This window comes from Cyanistes caeruleus, chromosome 6, assembly GCF_971803275.1.
Source record: "Cyanistes caeruleus chromosome 6, bCyaCae1.hap1.1, whole genome shotgun sequence".
In the NCBI taxonomy this organism is placed as follows: Eukaryota; Metazoa; Chordata; class Aves; order Passeriformes; family Paridae; genus Cyanistes; species Cyanistes caeruleus.
In genome coordinates, this window is record NC_141706.1 from 3,631,688 (window position 1) to 3,649,884 (window position 18,197).

At 37.6% G+C, this 18,197-nt stretch overlaps 1 long non-coding RNA gene across 2 annotated transcripts in view; it reads left to right on the forward strand.

Annotated features, from left to right (window-relative positions):
* Positions 1-16,666, forward strand: part of LOC111930443 (uncharacterized) — a 57,338-nt gene extending 40,672 nt beyond the window's left edge. For both annotated transcript variants that reach the window (XR_002865170.2, XR_015288048.1), the window contains 3 exons: positions 7,375-7,467; positions 12,860-13,682; positions 16,237-16,666. This is a non-coding gene — a long non-coding RNA (uncharacterized LOC111930443). The remainder of the gene's footprint in view (positions 1-7,374; positions 7,468-12,859; positions 13,683-16,236) is intronic.
* The last annotated feature ends 1,531 nt before the right edge of the window (positions 16,667-18,197 follow it).

An 18,197-nucleotide genomic window follows, 5' to 3' on the forward strand; every position in this document is an offset into this window, starting at 1 on the left:
GAAAGGCTCTGGGAAATGTAATGTGCTGCATTTCAATCTGCATTTGTATCACCTTTTTGTTTATAGCAGCAAAAGTTATGTTATTAGAATTAAAAAGACAAAAAAAAAACATCAGAAAGGAACAGGCATCAGTTGATCTATACCAGGGGGGCTGTTGGCTGGAGTATAATCACCCTGCATTTTTGTTTGAAATCAGTCAAAAGTTCTATAAACTTTTGCAAAGTCATCTTAGCTAGCAAGAGCCTGAGAGGGTCATTCAAATCAGTGAATATTTGTTGTACATCTCAGAACACTTACACAATTAATCATTCCCTGAAAAATGTTTTGAATTTTTGCCAGTGCTTATATTGGTACAGAGCCAGTGCAGAAATAATCTAAGGGTCCTGATGTGTAAAAATTGTAGTATGTGATAGAATTTGGGAATCAGGGAAAGGTCTGGGTTTACATTCAAGTGATATCATCCCAGAGCCATGTAAGAAGGGGGGCTGCAGGCTGGAACAAGACTGGAAAAAAAAAATCTCTCCTCCCTCTTTCTCTTTTCAGCTGTCACCATGATGGCCCAAACCCTTCTCTTCCTCCACACTGTAACTGAAATCTGAAGCCATTCATGTTCCAGATTATAAATGCAACAAAGAATGAGATGTGGAAGTGTCTTCTGTGGGGGTGTATTTAAACCAAAATAGTACTTGATCTTTGGCTTGCATTCTAATAGTCTAGATGGGTGAGGTCATCTTCATTCACTGATATCCTTTCCACCCTCAGAGTGGATCCTGAGGTTCTAGCAAATATCAAAAAACTCACTGGAATCTGTCCCTGACAGTAGCAAACAATTTAAAATAAGCAAGACCTTCATAACTCACTTGAAACTCTCACAAAGGCAAGTTTCAGACACCTCTCTGTGTGCTGCCTCAGCTTCATCTGCCAACTCAGTGTCTTGGTTGTCCTTCTGACATCTCAGACTTTTGCTGTAAAATCCCCTAAAATGGAGCACAACAGCATCATGCCCAACTATGTAAGGCAAAAAAAATAGGACATGAATAATTTCAGCCCAGAATATTTTTTATTTCTGGCTTTGGGTGGCTATATCGTAATAAAATTATTATCCTAGAAGAATAACCTCATAAAATCCTGACTGAGTAATATACTGCTTGTTTATTTTGAAAGAAAGCCTAAATTACATTTTATCTACAGAGACAGAAGGGAATAGAAAGGTGTGTCTGACTTTTAATGTTCTTAGCCCAGAGTTTAGAGTTGGTTTTAATATTTTTTTAACTCAGAAGTATATTTAAATGAAAATCCACTAGCTAGACCAATTTTCCTAACAGAAATGACATGTTTTCTTCTGTGTTTGACCATATAAGTTATGCCAGAGGGAGAATTTACCTTTTTTAATTAACCAAGTATTTCTGTGCAGTAAACTAGCTGTGAAGGGCTGAAATTCATAAAACATAATTGTAGTGGAAGAGTTAAAAGCAACTTCTTTTTGTATCTTCTTGGCAAGTAAATACCAGAATTATTAAGCATGCATGGTACAGGGACAATGCTCCACATATGGAGGAAATGACATTTATCCTGCAGATGCAGAAGATGCATCCTGCACCTTCCTCAAGCACTGAAGTTCTCTGCTTAGCAATTAAAACTGTAAAACCAGATACTGTAGGACAAGATGTCGTGTTACTAATCAAAAGAGGAGGGAAAAGACAAAAAAAGAAAGAGTAAAAATAGAAGATTTACTCTCTGTGTGTAGAGAGGGGAAAAAAACCACAAAGAACCAAAAGCAAATCAAAGCCAGTATATAGAGGGGAATATAATATAATATAATATAATATAATATAATATAATATAATATAATATAATATAATATAATATAATATAATATAATATAATATAATATAATATAATATAATATAATATAATATAATATAATATTGTAATAATAATATAATATATTTATAATATTATGTGGTATTAGGGAGAGGTTCACAATACTAAAGAATTGGAGTTTCTTGTTTTTTAAGTCTTGGACATGTCAGGACAGTCTTGGCTTATGTTAGGACAATCACTTTGTTCCTACTTTGACATTTAAGTTGGCTGAAATCTTCAGTATCCAAAGGCTAAATTTCAGATTTTTTGATGTTCAAAGCATCTCTGTTTGTGGTTGAGTTTGGGGTGGTTTTCTGCTTTACTGTTGCTTTGTATGAAGTCGATATTTTCCCTACAGATCATTCCAAAAAGTTCTTACATTTGAGGGAGGGGAAGCTTTGTTTGTCAGTTTGTTATGATTGATAGCTGTTTCTGCATCATGGCTGATTAAATTAGGGTACTTTAGAATTAAAGTAGTATCAGAATATTTTACTGGCAACATTTCCCAGTTACACATACCAGCTGAGTTTTCATTTGCAATATAGATTTGATTTTGCAGTATTGAGAGTGCTGCAGTGATGATCTTCTAGTAGAGAAGCAAATCACCTCAGTAGAAATCAAATAACCTTTGAGCTTACAGGCCTAGGCACCAAAAGTGTCACTGGGTTCTTCAGGCAGGACACAAGACTGTGCATATGCCAGACTGTTGATGATTTCTAGCAGAAGGCTTTAATGGTTTTATCAAAAGCTTCAAAGAGGAAAGATAAAAAAATGAAAAGACAGGATGAAAAAAAATTCTTTGGTGCTGCAATTTTACTCTCATGTGAGAACTGCAGAAGTGTGCTGATTCGGATTGAGATCAGAGTGATTGACTGGGAGACTGTCTGATTGCAACTTGGATTCCTATTTTAACTAAATTGGTTGAGAAACCAATTCAGATCTATAAACCACATCAGTTTAAATTGATTTAAGTTTCTCTTAAACTGATTTAAGAGAGACTGCACCAGGGACTTGCACAGATTTAACTAAATCTGTTTCTAAACCACTTGAGTTAAGTCAGTGCTCAGACTGATATAAATCAACCTTTGGATGCAGAAATTAAAAGGTCCATATTTTATAGTTGTTCACTTTATTCATTAGACTCATCTAGATTTAGGTACAAATGTTCACTGTACACAACTACTACTAATAATAATAGTGAGCAGAATGGAACAGGAGCCATAATTTTCTTTAAATTGAACTAATATTTGAAAAAGGAGATATTGGAGATGCTTATGACAGTGCTTTCTGCTGAAACCCTTAGAAGGCTGAAAAGACACTGGATGATAATGAAATTATATTTGGAGCTTTTTTCCATAAAATGAAGTAGTCATTCTAGTGTGCGAAGTGCTATAATTATAAAGCAATTTGCCACCCTTAATGGGAGGACTTTTATTTCATAAAATATTAACAAAATATAATATCAGTGCAATAGGTTAGGAACAGTCTTATTTTCTCCATAAAAAGTCAATTTGTAACCACTGCAGACTGTCTTTCACAAGATGACTATATTAGGGAAACTGATCCTCTTATAGAAGTATTGAAAGATAAGCATTAAAATAATCACAACAGATATCTCATTTACCTTTCTACTTAGTAATCAAATATTTTTCACTGTCTGCCTTTCTAATTTAGAGGCTGGTGTTGTTTCTGCAGATGATTGGCCAAGGGAAGTAGCATTTAATCAGTGCCTAAGAAAGGCATAAACATTTGAGACAAAACTGCATTTTAAGAAGGGTTATCAGCTAGACACCATGGACCCATTTCCTAGCTTGCTTTAAAAAGCATTTGTATTCAGCAATCAAGTAAGGAAAAATTAACCTTCTTTTTCCACAGTAAAGGAAGAGGAAAGAAAGTCAGGGAGCTTTTGTAATTACAGGATTTCAGCTCTGATCTAGGCAGCTGCAAAGCATATGTATCATATGAAGAGGAAAAGACTGGAGATGGCAGAATTAACCAAGCCTTAATGGATTCACTTTCATTTCCTCTGTTACTATTTTTAATTTACCAGATTTATTTTTTTTTTCTTTCTTTTTCCTTTTTTATCTTTGCTGCTGTTATTTGCAGCGTTCCAGTGCCTACTCAAGCAGTGCATGATCAACTCCTAGGAAGTCATTAATTGTATTCCTTTTGATGGTGCTTCAAGATCAGCTAAGTAATGGAACTCTCTAAATAGTTGAGACAAAGCTCACTTGAGGAGGAAATTACTTGAGCTGAATGAGAAACAAAATTTTCTCCTAAAATAGATGATAATAGCTCACTTAAATGTGTTTTAATGTGTTAGGTAGGGAAATGTCCCAGGAGGGGCAGAACACGTTGGCAAAGGAGGATCAGAAATTAAATGTGAACCACCTCTCCAGTATTTTAGTCTGGAAATAATGACTATAAATCAGTTGTTATCTAAAGTCAATGAGTATATATTAATAGTTTTCCTCTGTATTTAACAACCAGCCAGACAAAACCATAGGCAATCCATAGGCTATCATTGGTGTGTACTGTAGAATTGTGTCCACGAGAGAACATTCACCAAGCTCTGTTTTTAAAGTGCAGCCCCAAATCTGTTTGGCAAACTATATTTGTAAACTTTAAAAAGTGGAGTACATCTCTGTTTTAATGATGATTGTTGTGTGCTTGCGTTTTAAAAACAAAGTCAAACCAAAAAAAGGGACAGCATCAGAACAGCCAGTTAAAATATTTTCTTTCTAACTGAATTTTGAGAGTTCATTTTCTGAATAGCACAAAAGTGCCTTAAGGAAATTGCATTTTTCTGATTGAGGACACAATAAATATCATTAGTATTTTAGTCATTCCAAGGCTGTGAGGTCCCATTTTAGTGTCCTTTATGTAGCAAAGCTTCCACTGATGTCAGGTGGGCTCACCTGGGACATCAGCTGGTGTTCAAACTGAAGGATGGGATCCCAGCAGGGTAGTTAGCAAATCTGTTTGGTCCCTAAGAATTCAGTGTACAGCATAAACTTGATTATTAGCTAACAAATCACTGTGAGCTGGATGTTTAGTCAGTCTGTCAAAGCTGCTGGTTGGAAAATCTGTATCCAGAGAAGTCATTCACACTGGAAACCCGTTGTGCATCTGTTATTAGCAGGGTGGAAGCAATCTTGCTGATGTCTCCGTGTATGTTCACAGCTGTCTGGCAGTCGGGGCTGCTGAAAACATGGAAGAGGCATTGCCTAAACTAGTTGCTTGTGGGTTGCAAATGCAGGGTGTTGCTATTTATCCCTGTCAACAGCAGGCCCTATTAACTATTTTTAATGAATCACCACTGCTTTTACTTTTGCCATCAGCCATGACCTTCACCATTTAGAAACACATGGTCTCTCATAAATGATAGTCTGTGGCATATAAACTTGAGAAGGATTCTATCACGGCTCAAACTACAATATCTATCATTAAAACAAACTGCTCATTCCAGCTGAAGAGACACTCATATATATCATGGAACCAGCGTTCCATATTTTGAAATTTACTGCCCTGCATTGGTCCTTCTTTTTTCTTGACTTTTTTTATTTTACTTTTTTTTTTTAAGGAGGCCATGCAACCTTGCTCACTTAATACTTTTGATAAACTTCTACTGACAAGGAACTTGATTAATGATGGTTAAAGGAATTGAATCAGGAGTAGGAAAGACAGGGCCAAAAAAGCAGACTGCTGGCCTGATGGAAACTAACGTCTCTACAGAAATATATGATGGACCCTCCTTTTTGCCATGCCAAGTAATTACTCGCAGAGGCCTGTTGTAATAATTCCTATTACAGCCAAAACGGAAAAGTCAGTAACTCACAGCCCTGGGACAAGGTGAAGGCAAGGCCAGAGTAGTGTGGATCAATATTTCATTTACTCACTTAGGTTAGCTTCTATCCCTGTATCAAATTCTTTTACAGAAAGCCATGAAAGAAATGAGGTTTGCTGAAAAACACCAATACGGGGCCCTCATTTCCTTGGGGGTGCTCATAGAGTACACGGAGCAACAAAACCTCTCAGCAAAACAATATGCACTCAAGGTCACTCATTACTTGCTACTGTTGGAAAATAAAGTGCCATTAGCCTGATATGAGTAATGTACATCAATCAACTGCAAACCAGCAAAAGTATGTTTTCAGCATGGTATTGCAGCTGAAAATGAATGAACCATGTTAACACTTTCCAAACACTTGACAACAGTGAAGAATTTTTCCTTTGGCATTATAATTTATTTCAGAGTTTCACTGCAGCTCATCGTTGTGAAATCAAACTGGAGCATCTTGGTTATTTGCTGTACTTTACTGTAATTGAATTAATTCTCATTAAGTAAACATCTCAATTTTGAGGGGGATAGTTGGATGCTGTCCAAAAAGGTCCTGTCAGTGCCTTACATGACCCTCAGCCAAAGGGTGGAAAACCAGATGTAATAAGAAATAATCTGTTGTGTTAGTAAAATGATTTAAAACAATACTTACTTAAAATATGAGATGATATCAAGGTACACATACTTCTATTTTGCTGCATCCTCAACTCTTTCCTTCCATACAGAAGTTTGGAGGAAAGGGAGAACTCCAATGTCTCATTCATGACTTGCACAGTGCTGCTCTGAAGGGCAAATGCAATATGTCATTCTGCAATGGCTGATGTACGCTGTGGTGTATTTTTTTTTCTGTTTCCTCTCACAGAATTCTGGGAAAAGTGTTTGTTGGGCTGTTTGTGATTGCTTATATAGCTGATGGAGTTTTAGATCTTTTCAAAGCTTCTTGGTTGCCATCTTGGCAGAAAGTTATGTTTTCTGTTAGCAAAATTCAGAATTCTCTGATCTTACCTGCACCATTGAAATACTGATATAATGCTCATGAAGAAGTACCTTCCCAAGAACTTCCATCTAATCCTGTTCAAAAATAAAACCATTATGTAGGCATAAAATAAACTGTCACAGAGTAGGGAGAAACTACTGTGGGAAGAGGAAACTTCTTCTTCCTATTAGAAAATAAATTTTCTCAGCCTCTTTTTTCTGTAGTAGTATTCTCTTTGTCTTTCTTGAGCATTTTGAAATCACTTACTAAATAATAATTTTAAGTCTTTGAAGTGTTTAGGATTTTTCACTCTGTCTTTTGCAGTGGTGAAGATAAGTTATTTTTTTTTCTAACCCCACCTCCTGAGATCAGACTCCCAACCATAGTAAGTGTTGAGTTCCTTGCAGCACTGAACTCATTTAACCAATATTAATTCCATGCAATACAGTAATGTGTAAGTAAACACAACCCAGAAATTATGGGCCAAGAGGAGAATGACTGATCAAAGGTCACAGGCTAAGTTAGACATGACTATGGTCTTTCATGTTTGACATTTTGAAAATTTATGTTAAACTTGCTGCTGTTCAGTAAAGTCTGGGGACACTGAATGAAATAATTTCATGTCCTCTACAGTTGTTAACAACTTGGATCTTAAGTTTTCTGCAGTTGTGATATTTTGTATTTTCATTTACAGATCAGAAGTATCTGCAAGTGAGCAACTCTAGTCTTAATCCCAGTTCCATGCAGACCATGCTGGTTCCGTTCAAGTAAATCAGCTGAAACTCTGGTAAATGGGAGCTTGATTATATTTTGGATTGTTTGGGTTGATTTTTTCTATGGACTTCCTTATTTAAAGCTGAATTTTATAGTAGCTATAGTACTGCAGAATACTTGCCTCTGCTTCCTATTGCTCTTCCTATGTGCTGTTACTTCCTAATGATTAATGTAAAATGATGTCCAGAGTATGAGTCCTGAGACAGTGCTGCTCCCTTCATGTCTGCAAAAAGGGAAGAGAGATGAGCATTTTTAACTGCCTATCAAACTAAATAGATCAGTTTAAAGAGAGTCTGTCATGTAGAGAGGCTCTCCTGGATTAAAAAGGTCCACTTCATTTGATTTGTTCTGTGGTTTAAACGTGCAGTCAACTTTGTAAAGAGGGTGCAGTTCAGTCATACAAAGTCTAATTCCTTAAAGGGATTCTTTGAAAGGCACAGAGCTGAATTAGAGAACCTGTCTCCTCCAGTCCTTGAATCACAATTTCCTTTTTTTTATTCCCAAATCCTGTTGTTGTAATTAAATTACTTTTCAAAATCTCATTCACTGCAGGTACTAAGCCTGCACCACTCTATGGGGCTGCTCTATGTCTGTGATTTGAGACTGAGTCCCAAGTCCTCAAAATTGTTTAGGTGACCATATATAGTTTAAAGTGACTCAGTGATGTTTAGTAGTTCATTCTTATTAATCATCTCTGGGGCAGGGAGATAGTATTACCTTCATGTACTGGAAGGTAAGGGGTGGTGAGGCAGAAATAATTGTAAAAACATTTAGGTGCCCAGGTAAACCAGTAGAAAATGAGCACCTAAATTCCTGTGGAAGGTCTAGGTATCATTTACTACAGGGAGAACCAGCACACAGGTATTAGAAATCTCTGGAGGTTTCCTGTGCTTCTAGTTGCAATGAAGAAATGAAAATTCTTGAAAGACTGCCTCCATCAGGGCAGGAGGGTCTTATGATGGGAGGCTGAACAGTTTTGTCTGTTCTAAGAGAAGATGAAAGCACTCCTCTTCCCTTAATTTATTATAAAGGAATCTAAGGTTACTTTTTCTATTTGCAAACTAGAACTCTAACTTCTGGGTTTGCTTTTCTTTCATATTTCACATGAAAATACCCTGGTGGTTCTTGGTGTTGCTGAGAACTTGGAGTCATTACTTTGTGTGGGTGAGCATTCTGGTGTAGCTTTCATACCAAAAAAAGCTGCATGCAGCAGGATTACTCCTTGAACCAGAGTTAACTGAGAGATTTGACTCACATCCGTCACCCAAACGTGAGGCAGTCTGCTTGCACTTATAATAAAGAACAAATGTTTGGTCTGGAGGTCAGGATTTTTGGATTCACAGTGCACTTAGTTAGATCAAGGTCTCATCTGGGGTTAAAATCAATATTGCAAATTGCAGCTTAAATGGCAAAGAATATGTTTCCATCTATGTAATATTTTAGGTACAGTAGTCTTAATGTATAACTAGGTCAGTTCCATTAAGATGTCATTTCATTAAGGGACCATAACTGCAACTGGAATTTGGCCACTAGATGCATTTTTTTTTTGGTCTAATACAACTGTACAGACATGCATCACTCTTGGATGCTGCTCACTTTGGTAGTTCTGCTTCTAAACAACAACCCAGTGATCAGACAGTGCACTCTGCAAGGAAGTTTGAAGGAAGTCAGTAAAAAAATATTTGTCTGTAGGGAATGCTTCTGGTTTTGAACTGTCACAAGAATGCCTGTCAAAGTAGTACAGTAAAGCCCTTGAACATTTAACTTAGAGACCTTCAGTTTAATGCACTTGTACAGGTACATATGCAAGTAGCGTATTTAGCACTAGAGCCTTCAGGCTCTCTTTCAAAAGGGCTGTGAGACAAAACATCTGACTTTGAGGAGCTTTGCTTCACTTTTTATAATGCAGCAATTCTGAGCAGAGTTGACCATAAAAGACTTTAAAAAGTCTTGGAATAAGGAGATGAAAGCATTGTTCAGAAGAAGGCACTTTTTCTGCATTCATGCTGGCTAAGGTACACGTCTGTCCCCAAGCATGGTGCATGAAGGAGTGGCAGACGAGGAGGAAAGGGAAAGTGATCTCAAAATCTTGAAAAAGGAGGAAGACTGTGGGATGGCTTTTATGTAATCCTCTGTGAGGATTAATTTCTTACGCACAACAATCACACTGAGCTTTGTAGCCGAGCGTGATGCCGTTTACAAAGCGTGTGTCTGTCTGCTGGTGGCTGGACTGCACGTTCAGTCATCTCACTCACCCACTGTTGAGCCAGAAGGGGCTGTGCACAAACTGGGGAAGTTCATTTTGTGTTTCATCCCCGTTCTCCTAAGGGCATCACCCAGCACTGCCATGCTGCACGGAGCAGAATCTGCTTTTCTCCACTTGCACTGCAGAGCTGGGGAGGACAAACAGCCAAAGCTGTAGGCAAGCGAGCAGCTCCAGCCCTCTCTTGGCTGTGGGGGCCTTAAAAAGCCCCAGCTTGCTGACAAGGATCTGCTCTATGTTTGTGGAGGAAGTCTGGGGAGAGAGAAGATCATAACTGGGCAGCAGCTGCTCTGTATGACTTGCTTCCCTGGAAACCTGGCAGCTCTCCAAGTCAAAATCTGAATAGGAGTTAAACTGCTCGGAGCATTAATTCCCCTTACAGCCATCAGCCTGCTCTTTCCCTCCCTGCTCCCAGCAGAGCCCTGCTCAGCAGAAGTGAAGTATCCCTGCCCATGAAGGTTTTGGAGGATTCATGCTGACAGCAGAGGCAGGGGAGACATCCAGCACCTGGGCTTTGCCTCCAGGACCTGCTGCTGGTGGCAGCAAGCAGGAAAATTGGGATGTTGGTGTGCAGTTCTTGTATCTTCTGTGGGCCCTGTCACTGGGCACAGCCTGATCTTATGAGGAGTTAAGCACTGCATGTAAAAGCTTTTTTTGTGACTGTATTGATATTTGGGGATTCCTGTTTACATGGAAAGCTTTCCTGTGAATTTCCAGTCATGTGTAAGCATCCTAACACAACCTTCAATTGCCTCAGGGTGACTTGGATATCCTCCCCTCCCTCTTCCCCTGGTATTCCACACGAGTACAATTTTCTTGGCAGCTTTTCAGGACTCTCCAGCTCATTATTTGGTCCTCCTGAAGTTGCAAAAAACAGTTTTATGTTTCTTGAGTACACAGAAAGTTTTAAATCTTCCTGTTGTAATCATGATTTAATCTGGGATTTCTTTTTAAATTGTCCTGTTTACTTCTTGCTGCTTTTTGTAACAGTTTTGTCTTCAGTTTTCAGTTAATGCACAACATGACTCATATATTTCAAAATATTGCAAAGAGGAAAAAATAAAATTTCTACCTGCTGACAAGTGAAGAGACTTAACCTGGGTATGAATCAATATCCAAAGAAATGCTGATGTTTATTTTGTCAAGATACATAAAAAAGCAGTCTAAAATTAAACAATAGTGAATCATACAGCTTACAAGTTTTCTGCCTATGGAGGCAGCAACAACAGCAGCCCAGACAGCTTCTTAAGGCTTTTCCTGCTCTTCTGTGCCCTCTATTTTTGATCATCTACCAAGGCTTGTGAATAGTGCCAAATCAAATAGTACAGCATCTCCATAAGTCTGCTCTTGGAAGCGAAGGAATTCAGCAGTTGAAGTACAATGCCAGATATAAAAGAAGCAATTATAGTGGTCTTCCAGAAGTTTAGGTTTAATAACTTTAGTATTTGTATAACATTTATTTTGAGTCTTCTTTTATAACTTTATATATGCTTTATCCACAAAACTTTAGTCTATATGATCTTGCAAAAAACATGGGGAGAACATACTTGTTCTCTCTTTTCTTGCTTTTTTTTTGCTTTTTTTTTTTTGCTTTTTTTTGAGGTTCTCAAGTGCCAGCCAATGTTGGAAGCCTATTTCTGTGCACACAGGTGCTGGGAGCTGGAGCTCAGTGTTAGCTGGTGAGAGAGAACCTTTGCAGAAGGAACTGTAGCAGCAATTCTGAGTACAGAATGCCACCTTTGCAAGTATTTCTCATCCTTCAGACTTATGCAAAAGTGTTCAGTCTTTCTTACTTAGTAACAGCTAAGAAAATACCTGATGTGAAACCCTACAGGTTTCCAGGCTTTAGACAATGAAATAAATTGATGGGGTAATGGCATTGTTTAGAATGGAAGTAAGAAAACTTGAATTTCTCTCATTGAATTGCAGTGTGGGCACAATTCGAAGTAAAATTCATCTCACGGCAATTGGCCATCGAAAGTCTGCTCTCCATTTTGTGTTCAGGAGCACAAAGAGGAACTTTGCCCAAAATGAAACTATTTTTAGATAAACATTAGTGAACAGCCACACTCTCTCAGGGTCTAGAAAGCCAGAGTCCATTTGTAGTGATTTAACATGCTGCTTGCTTAAATTCTACGGGAGGGGGCAGGGAAAATCTAACTTGAAACTCGATTACAGCATGACAAGATTAGGGGAATAAATGAACAAAATCGATTTTGCATTTACTGATCTTCCCTGTAAAGTTTACCCTTTTAACATTGTATGCATTTTCTTATTGTTTCATAAAGAAACCATTGGTGGTTTATTGATACCCATGTGACCTAGACCTTGTTACATCCACACCACTGCGAGCAGGAGGGGAAATCTTTTCTTTGAATAGCTTTAATAAGATAAAACTTTGGTCTGTTTTCTGTGTTGTTTCAGGCATTTGTACCTTGGAATACTTGACTATCATGATAAATGCAAAAATAGTTGAAGATTTCCACTTTTATGTGAAATTTACTGAAGTAGCTTTTGATGGTTGTGAGCTCTAAGAACCACTAATTCAAACAAAAAAAAAATCCTTTTTAAAATTGTAGAGGGATTTTTTTCCCCTTGTTATTTTACTGTGTAGGCTCAAGTCTTCACTACAGCAGATCAATAAAGAACTTGTTTGCATTAACAGGGCTAACATTACACTTGATGTAGGTGCCTGGCTGTATACAGAGGTCACTTGCACTGGAAATGCATGAAAGAAATCAAATATTTTACTTGCTTTGGTTGAATCTGGGGACAACTTCAATATGTAAAAAATCACTCCTTTTCCCTCCAGGGACTTAGTTCTTAATTGTAGCTATTAGAGCTCTGTTTTTTATAATCTCTGTAAGTTTTGAAGAATAATAATAATAATAATAATAATAATAATAATAAGAAGAAGAAGAAGAAGAAGAAGAAGAAGAAGAAGAAGAAGAAGAAGAAGAAGAAGAAGAAGAAAATAATACATATAAAATAATTGAACAATAAATATAATAACTTATAATAAATAATTAAGTAATAACAATAATAATGATAATGATAATTATAATAATAATGATGATGATAATAATAATAATAATAATAATAATAATAATAATAATAATCCTATATTTTCTTTTCTTTTTAGGCTTACTGCAAAAAGTCAGCCTATTTGTCTTGGAAGCTTTGCTTCACAACAGTACAGGCAAATGAATTTCCCAGTTATTCATTCAGAAATGTAGGAGAGGAGAAGAAGAAACTGTTCAGCCCCTGAGATCCTGTCAGATTAAAGCTAAAGAACACAGGCTATGTTTGGGCCTCAGTATGCAACTACTTGATTTAGGGTAGAACTGGTAGAATGAGTTTTTAACATTTCATTTTGCAAGGTTCCTTGAAATGTGTAAAAAATAGTATTCTGAGGAATCTTTATAATTCTGTGGAAATCCAATGTATTTTTTTACTCAAGAACTGCACATGTGGGAAGATGTTTTTTCATTTAATAATTTTATGTTTTAAAGGAACGGGTTTCTAGCTTGGAGTTTTGCTAAAAAATAAAATCTAGCCATCTGCACAAATATGTGCTGTCAACCAGGTGATATTTTCTAGTCTTTTCCAGATATTTTCTCCCTGTGCTAGAGAAGTAGGATACATTGAAAAAAAGTAAAAGTAAAATAATTCTTCTTTGCTTTGGAAAGCAACCTTTTGTAATGTGTAATCCTATGTTACCACTTCCTTGAAAAAGCTTTCTTTTACCTAAAATAAACTTTCTGAAATAACTCTCACCATTTGGGAAGCTTTCAACACATTGTAGGACAGAGTTTTTCTTTTTCTCTTCCAATAATGCTTTGCACCATGCTGTGGCTTGAACTTTATTTTCACATGTTGTGGGAGCATCTGAAATCCCTTGCCAGTCCACCTTTCTCTCCAAATCCTTGGAACAGAATTGACAGGAAAGCAGGATATCCATAAAGGTATGTGTCCTGGTGTCCAGCTGGGCTTAAACCCAGGCAGTGTGTTAAAATACAATCATACATTAATTAGGGTATAACAATCCATGGCAAGGCAGGATTGGCTGCAAATGGATCTTTTTGATATCATTTCCTTGACAGAAATGCTGATTTTACATCAGGTTTACAAGAAACTGCTGAAAGTTCTGGTGGTGAAGGGACAGATCATTTATATTTTATGGTATAAAATATATTCTTGGATTTGTTTTTTTTATTAATTGCAAACTGGGACTCATCTAGGGGAAAATGTTTAGAAATGGAAGGAGAAAATAGAATTTAGACATAACTATAACCTGTGTGTGGTGAGGATGTTTGATCCACAGTCTAAATGTGGGGGGAAAAAAACCTGTTTGGTTTAATCTGGTTTGTGATAAATGCTAATAGATTCTTCATAATGTGTGCAGTTGTTGTTTTTGCTGAAGCAGTTTAGGCATAAATTTGCAAAATCCTGAGCCCAGTGTTTGTGAATTCGGCAGTTCATGTGATTAATCCAAAATAAGCTTGCTCAATGGAAATGTTGCTATGTCTTTCACTGATTGATTTTTTTTCCTCAAATTTGAGTTCATAGTAACCCTCATTTTGTTCAAAGAGAAAAAAAAAAAATTAAAAGCCTGATCCTACAGTTCAAATTTCTTTGAATCAAGAGCTGCATGGTTTGGTCTTGATATAGCAACAGTTAATGTTATAGATTCTTGCATTCACCTTGAGCAATTATATGGCTTAATGTTTATGCAGCAAATTCTTGGGTTTGGCAGTGACTCAGTCGTCAAGATTAGTTTTACACCAAATTGCTTGCAGATACCAAATGACAGGTTTTGTAATGAAAGGTTGCAATTATTTCTAATTTCTTCAATAGTAGTCACAAATCACTGATGCTGATTCTGCCATTTGTACGTGGCTTTCTTGAATAATATCCTGGTGTGTCTGCCTTACCAGTCTTTTATTCTGTTTACAAAATTGAATAAATCAGGTAAAGTTACGAGTGTGCAGGAGAAAATTTCAGATGAATTATTACTGCATGATTGGTGTGGGTGTTTTGGGTTTGCTTCTTTTCAGCATATTTAGTCCTTATTATTTATTTTCCTTTGCTTGTTGATGATCTTTGTTATTCCACATGCACCCCCTCTTCTGAATAATTCAAGTGAACAGCAAAGATGGGTAATTAGCCATGGGACAGTGTTACCCTGGTGTGAATATTCTGCCCCTGGTTCTGCAGGTAGCTTGCTCAGCCCTGGCTCAGGGATCTGTGCACTCTGTGCTGTTCAGTGCAGCAAAAAAGCGCTTCCAGTCTTCCCAAGCTTCTGAAATTATTCAATCCACAGAGGCTTATCACTTTGCCAAGCTCATATAATCTCCTTATCACAGTCAGTCTCACACAAGTAACACCATGACTTATCCTTATGCTGTCCTGGCCAATATTAATGTATTCTTTCCAAAGAAAACAGCTTCTAATTGCTTAAGCTGTATGTGAGCTATTGAACACTAGGTACTACTGCTATTGCAAGTGTTTAATGGCTTTCTAATACCATGAGTATGGAAAAATAAAAAACATGTAAAAACCCCTTTGGTTTATTTTGTGTTTGAACATTTTACTGCAGCAGCACTGTCTGCAGCAATACTAACTGGGATTGTAATGCAACTTTTTGAGGAATTTTTTTGTTTATGGTGCATGTCCAGCTGCATTTTACCAAGGACAGATCTACTGCCAGAGATCTACTGCACCTAAAATCACACAAACTCTTGTTTTTATTAAATACTTGTTTCATCTCATCTAAAGGTTTTGGTCAAAGCTGTGTTAGCTGCTTACACCTGTGCAGATCAGTATGTGCAGGTGGATGGTGAGGCTGTTCTGGATTGTACAAATATGTGATAACCTAAATGTTCAGTATGACCTGTCCAGAGCAGGGAAGATGCTGAGAGGGCTGGAGCACCTCTTACAGGTGAGAGAATTGGGGTTGTTCAGCCCAGAGAAGGCTTCAGGGATATCTTCCAGCAGCTTTCCAGTGCCTGGAGGGGTTACAAGAGAGCTGGAGAGGGGCTTGTACAAGGGCATGAAGTGACAGGACAAGGGGGAGAGCCTTTAAACTGGCAGAGGCCAGGGTTAGATTGGATACTGGGAAGAAATTCATTACTCTGAGGGTGCTGAGGCCCTGGAACAGAGAAGCTGTGGATGCCCCATCCCTGGAAATCTTCAAGGCCAGGTTGGATGGGGCTCTGAGCAACCTGGTCCTTGTGTGCAGGTTTTGTTCATGAGGATGAACACCTGTCACCCAGCAAAGCTGTAAATACTGCAGAATTTTCTCTCTTAAAGCTGAATGGTTTCAATTATATTATTTTGTTTGACATGTTCAGTGGCAAGAGGACTAGGTCCTTCTAATGAGACTTCCTTTGAACAACTTTGCTCATCTCCAGAAACACTAATTCCAAAGTATCAGACTTTTCTTAATCCAGAGATAAAACAGCTTTCTGAAAGGCATGCATCCTGCAATTAACTTTTTTCTTTACTTTCTTTTTGTAGAAGAATCAAACTTTGTAACACACCCTTGACAGCCTGAGTCATTTGATGGGGTCCTTCAAGGTAAAAGGTCATGAAACATCAGAGAAAAAGAAGACTTGTTCAAAAACCCTAAACCTTAACCTTTTGCAAGAACTATACTTCTTTTACTTCCCAAGAAGAAACATGTGCTTCAAAATGAAATATTTCTACAATGTAGTAATAAACTAGTGTCAAATAGGGAACAGGTGTAAAATTGCTCAACAATTCTGTTCTGTTTTAAAGTGTGCATTGGGGAAGGTCCATAACAAAAATGGTTTTGGTTTCGTTTTTTGGGGGTTTTTTAACTGTACTCTATTCTTTGATCCAGTTTGTTCCCAAATCTCTTGTATATAAGAGATACTACTCATGGTTTTTGCTTAAGTAGGAGCCATAATATAAAGAGAATTTGCAAGGGTGGACTTAATTATACAGTTATTAGGATCCACCAGATGCCAATTAAACTCATACTAATGTGTTTGATTTCAAACACCAAACCTTGCAGTGGATCTCAGCGCTCCACTGCAGCTCTGGCAGGAATTAAATCTTGATCCTATTGCTGTGAGTGGGGATTGGCTGCTCATTGATGTCACTGCTCAGACTCTGAGCTAATCATTATCAGCCATAGCATCTGCTGCCTTTTCAAGCAGAAGAGTGACAATTACACAAGTTCTTTTAATAAAAGGGAAATTATATAAAGAAAATCTCTATGACAACTATGGCAGCTTACCTGAGTGTGTTAATATACATATAAAGAACTATTGATAACTATGTGAAATAATATTACCCTTAACTGGAAACTAAGGAGATGAAAAGTGTACTAATCTATCATTAAAAGAAAATGAAACTTCAGAAGAATTTATGACAGTTCCCCTAGCTCAGTGTAGCCTCGTGGCACTTGTTAGGAGCGTTAATCAGGAGAGGCATAAGGGTGATGGTGACAATAATCAGGAGAGCGGTGAGGTAATTGAGAAAATTGTCTAATTCAATTAGAGAACTGGCAGATGACTTGAGGAACTTGAGACTTGTTTGTGGGCTAAGCAGTGGCTCACCTGTGAGATGACTGGATATACCTGGCATGAGCTGGGCACCAGGCACTGCAGTCTGAAATCGAGGTGAGAGAGCAGCAGTGGGGTCTGGACACGGCTCTCCAAGGGTGTGCACCTGTAGGAAATACTGAAATTAAGGTGAAGTAACACAAAATGACAGAATGGCTAAAACAAAGGCTTTGGAACTAAAATGCCTCACTGTTAGCTCAACAATGACCTGGTGGAAGAGTACCAGCAGTGAGCTGTGTGCCACCAGGCTAAGTGTTGGTTGGCAAGGAAAAAACCCCGTTACGTGGTTCAACAGAGCTCTGCAAGCATTGTGTGGTGGTGCAGAGATTTAATGTTCTACATCAACATGGGTGGAAAACTGAAAATTGGACCCAATTTTAATTCAGTGTGAGAATGCTGGTTTTCTTTATCAAGTTGCTACAGAAGAAATAAAAGGCAATCCTGTGCTCTGGTAAGCAGTGAGTAAGTAATAAGGAGCTGTTCACAGAGAAAACTCTTGCTTGGTTCATGCTTTGATTAATTTCAAATTAAAGAGAAATATATCTCAGACTGGTTTTGAAGAAATGATTTAAAGACATCAAAGAGCTATTCATTGGAGTCACTTGGACTGTAAAACTCAGAAACCTCTACTTTTGGTTTAAAAATATTTTAAATTTGCATCTCGAGCCAGAGGGTATAAACTTGTAAGGGAGGTTTTGAGGCCCAGTTTTGCGGTGTTAATATGGGCAATGATCTGAAGGATTATGCAGGATAAAAATCCACTGGAATTCAGGAAAGAAGCCAGTGAACAGAGGAAGAGGTCTGTTGTGGGTAGGAAAATTGTCTGGTAAGTGTGATGTGACAAATGCCAAAGTCAAGATGTCTTAGACTTGAGAAAAAAGGATCAGC